This window comes from Pelodiscus sinensis, chromosome 7 (genome assembly GCF_052426305.1).
Source record: "Pelodiscus sinensis isolate ZL-2025 chromosome 7, ASM5242630v1, whole genome shotgun sequence".
Lineage (NCBI taxonomy): Eukaryota > Metazoa > Chordata > Testudines > Trionychidae > Pelodiscus > Pelodiscus sinensis.
This window is the reverse complement of record NC_143058.1, coordinates 77673966-77686889: the sequence shown is the minus strand read 5'-3', so window position 1 is coordinate 77686889 and position 12924 is coordinate 77673966. Positions and strand designations below refer to the sequence as shown.

Here is a 12924-nt window from a genome sequence, read left to right as displayed (position 1 = left end):
AATGCTTCATCTTGGATTTAAGAACTGCATTGCCCCAGAGCAGCACAGCTGTCGTGGTAGGTACAGGATGGACAAGTGATTCTGAGGTATTGATGATTTTGAAATCAAAACTAAAGATCTTGAACTGGCACTGGAATCAGACTAGGAGTCAGAAGAGGGAGTAGAACACATGGGTGAGATATCTACAGCTGTTTATCTTGCTGAGGTAGTGGGAAGCCTCTTCCTGCACAAAACTGGAGACTCCACCACTTTGCTTCTACATTCAGCCCCTGCTACAAAGAATTAGTGATTCAATACAAAAACAACAAGTGCATGGATAATTGTGCCCACATCCTTACCCAAGAGAGATAGATGGAGTTTCTTAACAAGCTACAATAAAAGGCTTTTTTGTTTCTGGCTGGGTTGGTATTTTAGCTTTTAATCAAACATGACTGCAATGGAAAAGGAGCACAATGCCCAACTTAGCTCTTGAGTGTATTTCCCTGCTTCCAATCAGCATCGCTTCTGTCTTTATTGGACAAAACTTGAGCCAGTTGCTCTTCATAGATATTTATTTCATACACACATTGGTACATACTCATGAAGCTGTCCATTGCCTTTGCGTGACATAAAACAGACAGGTAGGTGTTAATGGTGCACCCTTGGCATCATGGCCCTAGATGTCTTACCATATATAGTCATGTACAGGGCTCGCCAAACGGTGGCGAGCCCCACTCACCAGCCACGTGGTTTCGAGCCGTTCTGCGCATGCGCAGATCGTTCTGCAATGGCTCTTCCAGGTTGAACCCTGGTCATGTAGATATTGAAGAGGAGGGGAATCACAAATTAAAGCTTGATTGTCACTGTTTTAAGAAATGATTTTGCCTATGACTGGGAGTTTGGAGATGGGATGATACTAAGGATGTTAGATAGTGTGTAATTGAATAGTTGTGTAACTACATCAAATTTTAGTAGTACATGACTATTATTTTGCCCCTGGAGGGGGGTGGGCCCGGCCGCCAGTGCACACCCAGCTCCACTCCCAGGGAGCCCCCTGCCAGCCCGCACTACTGCCTATCAGAGGAAGCAGCGTGGGCTAGCATTTAGGCATGCCAATGTGTATTCTATTATAAGATTAACCCATAAGTCTAGACTTATGGGTTAATCTTGTTGACTACACGCATTTTGTCCCCCTCTTGCTGCCTCTGTATCAGAGGCAGCAGAGGAGAGGAGGGGAAGCGGGAGTCAGCTTAAAAGCAAGTTCCCCTCAGCACCAGCTCAGGGGTGCTGCCTGCCCTCCTCCACCCTGCTGCCTCTATCAGAGGCAGCAATGCAGGGGAAGAGAGCAGTAGGAGACACTGCAGTGAAGCAGATTGTCTGCAAGGGGTCTGAGCCTCCCAAGGAACAGCCCTGTCTGTGGAGATCTCGGACCCCCTGCAAACAGGGGCTGCTTCCAGACCAACCTCTCTCTGTGGCCAGCCCGGGCCACCGCAGACATAGGCTGCTTTGTGGCAGCCTCCCCAGTTACCTCCCCCTCAGCCTCTGTCCAGGGGGAGCTCGGACACCCACTGACAGAGGCTGCTGCCTCTGTATCAGAGGCAGCAGTATAAGGTGGCAGGCAGCAGGTGCATGTGGGGAGCTGGTTTTTAAAAACCAGCTCCCCTCATGGACTGGCTCTTGCCTGGTACCCCACACTGTTACCTCTGATATGCAAAACCACAGCGTGGCAGGGGGCTTCCCAGGAGTGGGGCCAGAGCGCACTTGCTGCTGCCCCCACCGCTGGGGACTATCGAATAGTCGGGTAACAAATAAGAATTCATGCGGTTATACAAGACTATTCAATTACCCAATATTGAACACATCCCTAGCAGCCCCAGTCCCTGTCCGCGGGGGGCGAGGGTCTCAGCTTTCCATAGGCAGAGGCTGCACTTCAGCACCTCCCCTGCCCCCCAAGTTGCTGCCTCAGTGCAGACAGGAGAGGAGGGAAGAGAAGGCTGCAGGCAGGAGCGGGGGGGGGGGGAGGGGGGGAGCGTGTAGCCAAAAAGATTAACCGATAAGCCCAGGCCTATCAGTTAATCATGTAGTTTTCTACATGCTGACATCCCTAATGGTAACTGGAAAGATTTGCTCTATTCAGTGCGGACTTTGAGGACTGGGTAGGTAATTACATTTTTCTTAAGCTTCAGAGGGATAGCTTAGTTACTTTGTAACTGTTTAATTTTTATGTTTTTCTTAGTTACTTCTCTGAAAAAAGCATTGATTGTTTATTAGCAATGGGTAACATTCTTCCTTGCTTTCACTGACCTAAAGAAAGGTCAACAGCTCTACAAAGCACCTTGATCCTAGTTAAGAACATTCATGCTAATCCAGTTTTAGCACCATTCTTAACTTAAAAAAAAAAAAAAGAGAAAATAGCCAAATTGCATATCATTAGACAAAGACCGTACTAAGGCCAAATTTACCTCTGTCCTGCAGAGTAGGAAGCATCATCCTCTGAAAAATATAATGGAAAGGACTGCTCAGATCCCCACCAAGTTGCTGCCCCGGAACCAGTATGGGGGCTTCACCATTCATATTATCTGTATTATCAAAGTGCCTAGCTACTTGGAAAAAGGAGGACCACCTGAAGTGTTCTTGCACCTTGCCTCTTGCAGGGATCTTCCTTCCAACCATGGCTTTTGACAAGGGACAGCTAGGTTCCTCATATCCATCCAGGCTTCTGAAGGTGGGGGGGGGGGGAGGAGAAGGGATTTATCCCCTAAATCAATGTTTCTCAACCAGTGGTACCAATACCCTTAGGGGTACTCGAGGGAAGTTTGGGGGTGGGGAGGGAAGGGTACCTCAACAACTGAAATTTGGAGAAAACTGAATTTGTGTTAAGTTTTACAGCACTTTTATTATTTTTGAACTTTTTACACACAAAAATTTCTTCATCTGCCCGGCTAGGATTAAGATGTTTAAACAAATGTGTTGCAATTGTAGAAGAAAAATGGATGGTGTGTCTGAAAACTGTAGGTATTGGGGGTATTTTTTTAGAAAAAGGCGGTACTTACATTTTTTTTTAAAAGGGGTACTTTATAAAAAAGGTTGAGAAACATTTATCCACTAAAAATTAATTACACAAAACAAAAGCATGTTATATTTAATCACTAGCCCTCAGCACCCTCATGATCAAGTCCATTGCTTCCTGAAATCAATGGGAAGATACAGCACCATTGAAATCAGTGAATCAGCCCTCCAGTTTCTTAAGATTTTCAAGCACTCCTCTATTGTCAAGTTTATACTTCTCAATGAAGGAATCAAGAAGAGGATGTGGTTTCCAGTGCAAATAAGAAAGGCACTGTGGGGTGGTTAGAAAGCTTACCGTATTTTCCGGCGTATAAGGCGACTGGGCGTATAAGACGACCCCCTAATTTTCCAGTTAAAACATAGGCTTTGGCCTATACTCGCCGTATAAGACTACCCCCCCTTCCGAGGCAACACCATTTAATAACATCAGATTTGATTTAAATAATTTTAATGAAAATGGTTTTGACTTACCGGTACTTAAAATCCTTCAAAATCCTCATCATGTTCATACAAAGCCTGCTCAGATTGGCAAAGGTCGTAATAGCCCGCCTCTCTGACTCAGCCAATCCGAGCAGGCTTTGTATGCATTAATAGATGACACCGCTTGCCGTGATTGGCTCAGCGTGGTACATACAGTATCAGCACAGGGACGTTCTGTATGTAGCCGAAGCTACAGTACTGTATTAGGGCACATCCAGCGGGCTAAAAGGTAATAGGGACGTTCTGTATGTAGCCGAAGCTACAGTATGTTTATACCCGGCGTATAAGACGACCCCCGATTTTTGGGGGATGTTTTTTAGTATAAAAAGTCGTCTTATACACCGGAAAATACGGTACTTAGAGCCCAACATTTGTGTGATTGCAAAACGATCTTTAAAAATTAATTTTAAAAAGTAATTAATTTTGGGATATTACAGTTTTACAGATGTAATTTAACAGCCCCAATCTTGCATTTTGATTGGAGCAGGTAGACCTGAATAGAGGCCTGGGGCCTAAAGTTTCTCCAAACCCCCCCCACAAATCAGCTAACCAAAAGGGGAATGAAAAGGTTCTCATTTGCCTATTTCAGATTAAAAAAACAAAACAAAACAAAACAAACCCACCATCAACACATGGTACTCTAACCCTTTTTCAGTTCTCTCTCTACAGGAACGGAGGACACTCAATCTAGGTTATTTCCAGCTTTATAGACACAAGAACCACTGGTTAAGTTAAACTGATTTCCCCCCCCCCCCCCCACTGAAATTTTAATTTCTTATACTGGGCGAATCTAGCCATCGACCCAGACACACCGGGTTGCTAGCATGAGTTTATATATTTTAAAAAAAATGTTTTGGAGGGAAGAGATAAGCCACACAAACTTCATAAAAACCACATAATTTTTAAAGTTTTAAACCTACTATAGGATCCACAAAGGTGCTGGAATCCTACTCTACTTTTTAACATGGGCATGGGCCTCCAAACTAGTTCTGGGGCATTGGAAAAGCAGCTCCAGGATGGAAGCTGATAAATCGGGAGGGCCATGTTCCCACCAACTGCCTCCCCTCACTCCCATTCCTGGCTCCAGCACCACTGTATGTATCATTAATCCTAAAAAATTGAAAACATTGTGCCTTTAAATTAGATGAAAAGACTGTGCAAGATGCAGAATCCTAGAAGTTGAAGGAAGGAAGTGTACAACAGCAAGTGGAAAAACAAAACAAAAATTAAGAATTTCTAGTATGGATACTGAAGCTGCAGGGAATAAAAAACTAGAATGGCAATGATCGGGGTAAGATACCTAAAATATTTTTCAGAATTGTGTAATGTGGTATATATATCAAATATAAAACAGGATAATGGAATAATACAGTTTTAGTACAGGTGCAACCCAACTATCATTGTGCCTGCAGCATTCCCATTTAAGAAACCTGCAGGTTAGTTGCAAGACTGACCACTGTATCAAAATTTACTACAGTTACACTTATGGGGAAATTCATTTTTTAGTATTGTGAAGTATTAACAAGATTACATCTTCCTACTGCTACATACCAGGAGTAGGGTGCAGAGATCTGTATCTTGATTATTAGCTTCTCTGCACTATTTCAATTGAACTGCCATGAAAAGCAATGCTTTGGGAGACCTGGACAGTTTCTTCTGAACATGTGCATACCCCATTTTAAAAAGAGCCCATCAAATCAAGTCTGCCCCAGAATAAACTCTTGAAAAGCTTTTATTGGAAAACCCCCCCACTAGTCCTGTAACAAACTAAAATACTACATACGTTTCTACATAGTTTAGTTACAATTCCTTTAACCAGATATTACCGGACCAGTACCATATCAGTCAGAAAATGAAATCGACGATAAATGAGTGAAACTAGGTAGGCTGTGTATTATCCAAATAGAATGGAATAAGCATAAAGAGAAAGAGCTTTTCAAATTCAGTTTTAATCCAAGATACTTGTGCAATACATGACAGTGTGTGTTAACAGAGCTGACCCTTAAGACAGGGCTGTCTGCCGCAGCACTTGGTATGCTTCAAGGAACAAAGATACACCTTTCGAGAGGTCTGTCTGACACGAATTAAAACATCGCCCCGCTCCGGGAGCTGTGCCTGCGGGGGCGGCCCACTCTGGAGGGCAGGGGGAGAGAACCGCTGCGGGCCAGCTGGCCATCGGGGCGGGAATGGAGAGGAAGCGCGATTCGCGGCGGGGCGGACCCGACCCGGACTGGGAGGGCACCGAGCCGCGGCGGGGCCGGCCCGGGTTTCAGAGGTGGTGAGGGGCCGGAGCGGGCTGTGCGGCGGCCGAGGGGGACGCTCCGTGGCGGGGAAGGGAAGGATCAGCCTGAGGTGGGGGGCCCAGGGGGCACCAGACACCGCTGCCCGGACAGCGGCTCCCGGGCTCTCCGGAGGGTCCCTGCGGGCCAGACCTCGTGCCGCGGCCAGGAGCGGGGCTGCCCAGGCCGGGGCCCCGGCGCGCTGAGCGCTGGCAGCCAGAGCGGTCCCGCCGCCATTGCTCTTTGTTCGCCGCGCTCGGAGCGGCGGCGGCGGGGATGTTGCAGGGCTCGGCGCGGCTCCATCTTTAAAGCGGGCGCCCCTCCCGCTGGCGGTGCAGGCCGGGCCGCCTGTTGCTCCCTGCGCCCCGCCGGCTCCATCCCCCCCCGGCTGGGCGCCGTCCTCCTCTTACCGGTTACGGGCTGCTCCGTCACTGCTCTCGCTGCGCCTAGGCTCTCGCCGCAGTTTTATTCTCTCCCCCACGTAACACACCGCGTCAAACTACACCTCGGCCGCGTCACTCACACGGCTCCCCCAGCCCGGCGACAGGCAGCGGCCGACTGAGCGCCAGCCGGGGAGCGAGCGCGAGCGCGCCGCGGCCCCGCGCGGAAACAGCCGAGCGGCAGCGGAAAAGACCGAACCGCCGACCGGCTGCGGGGGTGCCCGACCAGGCACGGAAACAGCCGAGCGGCAGCGGAAAAGACCGAACCGCCGACCGGCTGCGGGGGTGCCCGACCAGGCACGGAAACAGCCGAGCGGCAGCGGAAAAGGCCGAACACGCGGCGGGCACGGAAACAGCCGAGCGGCAGCGGAAAAGGCCGAACCGCCGACCGGCTGCGGGGGTGCCCGACCAGGCACGGAAACAGCCGAGCGGGAGCGGACAAGGCCGAACACGCGGCGGGCACGGAAACAGCCGAGCGGCAGCGGAAAAGGCCGAACACGCGGCGGGCACGGAAAGGGCCGAGCGGGAGCGGAAAAGGCCGAACCGCCGACCGGGCGGTTCCAGCGGATGAGAGGCTGGAGATGAGTCAGTGCCCTGTAGCCAAGAGGGCGAATGGCAGATTCGGGTGTGTGATGGGTTTGCCGGTGCAAGCCCCCCTCTCGGAGGAGTGTCCTTGGCAGCTTCTCCTCGGACTGGTGATAAATGCCGGCAATGGAGATGGATGGAGCTGTACCACTTAGAGTTGCTAACCCCACACTCCTGAGCTATAGACGTGCGGACCATTGTCCCGATTTTTCCAAGACAATCCCAAATTTAAATGCTCTGCCCCGGCTCCCCATGAAGTAGTGAAATGCCCTGGAAAGCCCTGCCAGACATTTCACTACTCGGTGGGACACCAGCTTGCGGGAAGAAGCTCTGCCCCCTCCCATTGCTCCTCACGCGCACCGCAGCCTCCTTCCCCTTCCCCCAACAGGGCCGTAGGGCAGCTGGGCCAGCTTCCAGGAATGGGAGGCCCCTCCCTCGCTGCCCTCCCTCCCCACGCACAACCGCCTCTACAACTTGGAGTCCTGGCCTGGTGGCCCCACCGCCTTCTCTTCTGGACTGCCTTGGAGTCCTGGCCTGGTGGCCCCACCGCCTTCTCTTCTGGACTGCCTTGGAGTCCTGGTCTGGTGGCCCCACCGCCTTCTCTTCTGGACTGCCTTGGAGTCCTGGTCTGGTGGCCCCACCGCCTTCTCTTCTGGACTGCCTTGGAGTCCTGGCCTGGTGGCCCCACCGCCTTCTCTTCTGGACTGCCTTGGAGCCCTGGTCTGGTGGCCCCACCGCCTTCTCTTCTGGACTGCCTTGGAGTCCTGGTCTGGTGGCCCCACCGCCTTCTCTTCTGGACTGCCTTGGAGTCCTGGCCTGGTGGCCCCACCGCCTTCTCTTCTGGACTGCCTTGGAGTCCTGGTCTGGTGGCCCCACCGCCTTCTCTTCTGGACTGCCTTGGAGCCCTGGTCTGGTGGCCCCACCGCCTTCTCTTCTGGACTGCCTTGGAGCCCTGGCCTGGTGGCCCCACCGCCTTCTCTTCTGGACTGCCTTGGAGCCCTGTGCGGAGCCCTGCTGGGGCTCTTTGGGGCAGGGCGCACTCAGGCCCGGCAGGTTTCAGGACTGGAGCGGAGGCTGCCTACCATGCTATTTTTAGTACTGCGGTCTGGGTCCCTGCAGGCAGCCCGGGCTCCATCTGCAATCAAGTGGCAGCCGCATGAGGCATGTTCCAGCTGGGGCAGCCTCACCAGAACGGGCCTTATTCAGCTGTCGCTTGACTCCGGCTGGGGGAGGGCCCGCGGTAATAAAAATAGCACTCCAGCCCCGCAAACTGCTTTCCACATGGAAGGCAGGTGAGGAGAGGGGCTGGGGGAGACTAAGGGGAAGGTGGGAGTGAGGAGAGGAAGGGGTCAGGGACGGAGAAGAAAGGGGCAGGCACCAAGAGGCAGGGTGGAGGAGAGACAAATGCCAGGGGGCCAAGAGGAGACAATGAGGAAAAGGGTGGGAGGGAAGGTGTCAGTGAGGGTGGAAGAAGGGATGGGACAGAGTGATTCTGGGAGAGGGGTAGGACAATGGGGGCAAGAAGGAGTATGGAGAGGGCAGGAGTGGGTGCTAGGAGAAGGAGTTGAAAGGCGTGGGCATGAGGCAGTCGGGATGAAGCAAGTCGTGTGAGGGCACGGGGTGTGAGGAGAACTGGGGCAAAGGGTGGTGGGGGCATGGTCCCCAGGGAGAAAGAGGCCAAGGAGGGCAGGGTCAGTGAGGGAAGGTCACCCGGGAGGGTGCAGGGGTAAGGGAAGGTGCAGGTGCCAGGGGATTCTGGGGATGAAGCAGAAGGGCAGATACTGGAGGGGAGGGTCGGGCACCAGAGGAGAGAAGAGAGAGGCAGGGCAGGTGGGTAGAGGAAGTGTTAGGAGAGGGGATGAGGAGGGGTAGTTAGAGATGATCAGAGTGGGGCTAGAGGAGGAGTGGGCACAAGGGGAAGAGAAGGGCTAGTGCAGGGGAGAGGGGCAGGTCGCAGGAAGGCTGAGGGGGGTGAGAAGGGCAGGAGCCAGGACAGCAGAGGAGAGTGAGGGGTGGGGGGCAGCAGCACCAGGGGAGCAGATGTGGGGGGAGGGTAGGAGGCATGGCAGCAGAGGGAAAAGGGAGAGGTTTATACGATATTTATTAATAACTTGGGTGCCACCGTGGCACATCTGAACAAGCCACATGAACTCAGTGCTGGTGCACAAGACAAAATTCACTCTGCTCATGGGAGGAAACTCTTAGAGGGAACACTTCTCTTAGCTTCTCCCCCGAGTGAATCCAATGCAAACTGGGTTAGTGCCATTGCAGGATAGTTGCATGTGGGGGTCCTGTGGAGGCCGAACTTGTTCCTATTGGTACGAGGATGGTGGGAGGAGTTCTTAGAGGGGTCACACGGCACCCTTTACTCCTGGTCATGTGTCCATCTTGACCCCGAGTGTTACCTCCAGAGGCCTGGCTAATGGGGGTCAGAGGTGTGGTTAACAGGGGTCAGGGCGTGTGGCTAATGTGTCCCTAATTTTGGTTCAGAAAATATGGTCACCATACTTATTGTCCCATTCTCCTCAATAGGTCAGGCTTTCTGGTTGGGCTACATTTCCCATGTTGCACTGTAAAATGCCCATGTTAGTGAGAGGAAGCAGTACCTTATTGCCCCCGGGAAAACATTTTTGGGTTTTGATTTTTCATGAAAAGCTTGACATTTCCTGTGGAAAGCAGACACTTTTCCATGAGTGACAACTGAACTGCTGGCTAAGGGAGGCTAGCCCCCAGCTCTAGCCCTTCCACATAAGACCCTGTCCCTTCTGTGACCCTGGAACTCAAGTCCTGCCCGCCCCACATTTTCCAGCTTCTGCTCCAGGCTGGGAGTATGCACAGTGTTGCTGCAGCCCCTGTCCCATGCAGCCCTAGGTGGGTGGGTAGCATGACACCAGACCTAGAGCCCAGAAGCTCAGCCAAAGTGGGAGCCTAAGGGTTCAGTGTGGACGGGCCTATGCCTGGCTGATTGGAGAGGCATAGCTTCCCCCAGCCTCCTCTACCCACTGCCCAAGCCTTTTTCATGAAAACAGCCATAGAATTGGAAACACAACTTTCCACCCCCCTTTAAAAGAGATTAAATGGAAAATGTTTGGCCAGCTGTCACAGTAATTCATTTTGCATTCAGGTTGGATTGCTATAATGTCTATGTAAAGTCTAGACTGCAACTCAGCTTAACTTTCTTAGGCTTCTTGGTAAACTCCAGTTAAGAAAATCCTGCAAGAGAATGGAATCACATTCAACTAAAAATACACATCAGCACAATTTCTTCTGTGGATTAGGGTTGCCAGATGGTGTCAACAAAAGTACCGGACACGCTTGACATTACATCACAATCTACATTACATCTTATTTAGAAAATACCGGACATTTCTATTTTCTCATTGATATTTTCTCAATTTATTTCCCAAACAGAAAGCTCAAATACTGCACTGACCGGTTCAAAACTGGACACCTGGCAACCCTATTGTGAATACTTTGGAGGAACTGGAGGTGGTGGAAAGAGGACTTAACCCACAGTTAGGGTTGCCAGATGGTTGAAACAAAAATATCGAAACCCCCTCCCCCCCCCCAAAAAAAAACCAAACACCTGGAAAAAATTCTGTTGAAGGAAAAAAAGAAGGTGGGGGGAGACCAAAGTTGTTGAGCAACAAGAACAAGTTGGGAGCCAGGGGGGGCTCAGGGAGGGGGGGAGGCTGGGCCCTGAGTGTTTGTAGGTTGCCAGGTGCCCAGCATTTTCGCCTCCTGACTGGGGAAAAAATCAGAAAGTATTAGACATTTTAGGTGTCCGGTATTCTCTGCATTTTTTTACTAGACAGGAGGCGAAAATACTGGACTGTCCGGGTGAATACCAGACACTTGGCAACCCTATCCACAGTGGGGTCTCCAGGTGGTCCAGGCAGCCAGGAACTATTCTCCACTCCTGAGGTGCATAGCTAGTCTCAGAAGCTGCTCCCTTGGGAGCAGGAATCAGGAGATGAGATGCAGAATAAGTCGCTGTATCTTGTGAAGTGCAAAGGTAGGTGTAGGGCGTTGAAACTTGGAAAGCTGGTTGTGTTGCTGTAAGCTGGATATTGCTCTGAGTAGCTAATCAGTATGGCCAAATAGGGGGTGGATGGACACTAAGATCTCAGTGGAATCCTTCAGGGCATGTCATAGCCACAGAGAGAGATTCTGGAAAGTTTCCTGCAGGTACTTGTTAATCCTCTGCTGCAGGTTCCCTGGCAGTGCAGCTGTGTTCCTTCCCCCACTGTAGCCCACCGTCCCACTCCATTCTGCAACCACTTTTGGCTATCACACCAAACGCTCTCCCACTTGGGCCATCATAGAGGTGTTGGATCTGATCAGTATATGGGGAGAGGAGCATGTTCAGTCCTAGCTGAGAGTGACCTATAGGGTCTAAGGACGCACATGGGCAAATTTCTTGAGGCTTGTGTGAAAAGTGCCAGGATCAGGACTCTGCAGTGCAGAGCAAAGATAAAGGAACTGGGGCGGGCATACCCTAGACTGCATTTTGCATAATCTGTGTGAATTCGAAGGTGAAATGTTTGCATAGGAGTGGAGCACTGAGGCAGAGCACTTGACTGCAGAGTTTAAACAGCCAGATAGTAGGGCTGTCAAAGGAGCCCAGAATGACGCTATTAACATCAGAGAAGATTTGAGGAAGCACTTTGAGAATGAGGGGCACTAACATATACCTGTTTTGGAGTTGCTTCCCTGGTGCAGGTGTAAAGCAGCACAGAGGTGAGCTGTATATGGAACAGGGCAAAAGCCACAAGCATGCAGTAGTTGTAAGTTGTACTTTAGTTTCCTTGCTTACCCTCAGTAGTGTGATGTCTGCTAGAATTATATTTGCCTATGGAGAAGTGTGGGATAATTTTAAAACGAGTTTGCTGCAAAGCTGCACTGCAAGTCCTGCAAATACTGTATTTTCTTTTGTCCATATGCACACTCTCAATCCCAACATGCATCATGCTTTGGATGCTTGCAGACATGGCAAGGGTCAGTGAGAAAGTGATTCTTATGTTGCAAAGGCTTGTAAGTGAAATGATTCAATGCTGAATTGAACTCTCTTTCTTCTCTGCATTGTCCACAGCAGCCAAGTCCTTGAGGTGCGCACTGCACATCCCTCCAGACCAGCTCTAGCAGGTAAGGAAGAGGCCAAGATACAGCAAAGAAGATACGTCACTGTGCCATGCGCATTTCCCAGAGTCATGGTCCGTTGTAGCGGGATACAATTAATTGCCCTGCGCATTCACAGCAGTACAGGTAGACTTCCCCACTCCAAAGTGATTCACAACTTCTTGGTTGAGCAGGGTTGTGAGTTGTATCCCAGGGTCTTTGACTTTCCTACCCTACATATAGTGGCACAGGCCATCTCTGCACTGAAGCTCAGTGTGAAGTTGCCTCTGCAGGAAGAGGAATAGAGCTGTGTCAGAGTTGTGTACATGTGTTTGTGTAGTAGCCATGCCAGCTATTTTGCCATCTCACTTTGGGCCCTACCCACCCAGGCCTTCCACAGCACCCTCACCTACCCCAGTCAAATCTGAGTGAAGCATTGAAGTTAGGCAAAGCTGGGACAGTAGGGTGCAGTCACTCTTACCCAGAACCAAAGAGATGTTTCCCAAATGTCTACCTGGTCATTTTTACTGCACTCTCAGGGGTATGGAGCAGTGCCCCATGTAAAAATGTGTCATAATGAATATTCAGTGTCAAATATTGTGCAAGGCAGGGACGGTGCGGGAAATGGATTACAATGCTCATCAGTCATCTTCACCCTTACAGAGGGTTGCTTTACTTGGTGCTGAGTGAAACCCAGCAAGATTAATTAGTTTTCTTCCCAACCAAGCTTTAAAGGCAAATTAATTAGCTTGGTAGAATTCAAGTCAGTTTCCCCTGGGGAGCTGGCTCCTTGTGTATAGCACTAATTGTCTATCGTTTGCTGCCTAAGGTACCTCCAGGCTAGTGGCAGACAATTGATCAAGGCAAGATCATAGGTACTTGCAATATGTGGCAGATCCTCTGTTCATAAATTATATTCTGGATGGCTTGTTCTTTACTCACACCTAACACAGGTAGTGCACAACAACATAACA

At 50.5% G+C, this 12924-nt stretch overlaps 1 protein-coding gene across 2 annotated transcripts in view; it reads right to left on the bottom strand.

Moving 5' to 3' along the window:
- CREB1 (cAMP responsive element binding protein 1) overlaps positions 1-6419 on the bottom strand; it is a 58011-nt gene extending 51592 nt beyond the window's left edge. Inside the window, exons 1-2 of one of the 2 annotated variants that reach the window (XM_075934367.2) lie at positions 6218-6419; positions 2442-2472 (exon numbers count right to left, since the gene is read on the bottom strand). The gene's annotated coding sequence lies outside the window, so the exon portion shown is untranslated. The remainder of the gene's footprint in view (positions 1-2441; positions 2473-6217) is intronic. The other variant, XM_075934365.2, reaches the window with a different exon arrangement.
- Between the last annotated feature and the right edge of the window lie 6505 nt (positions 6420-12924).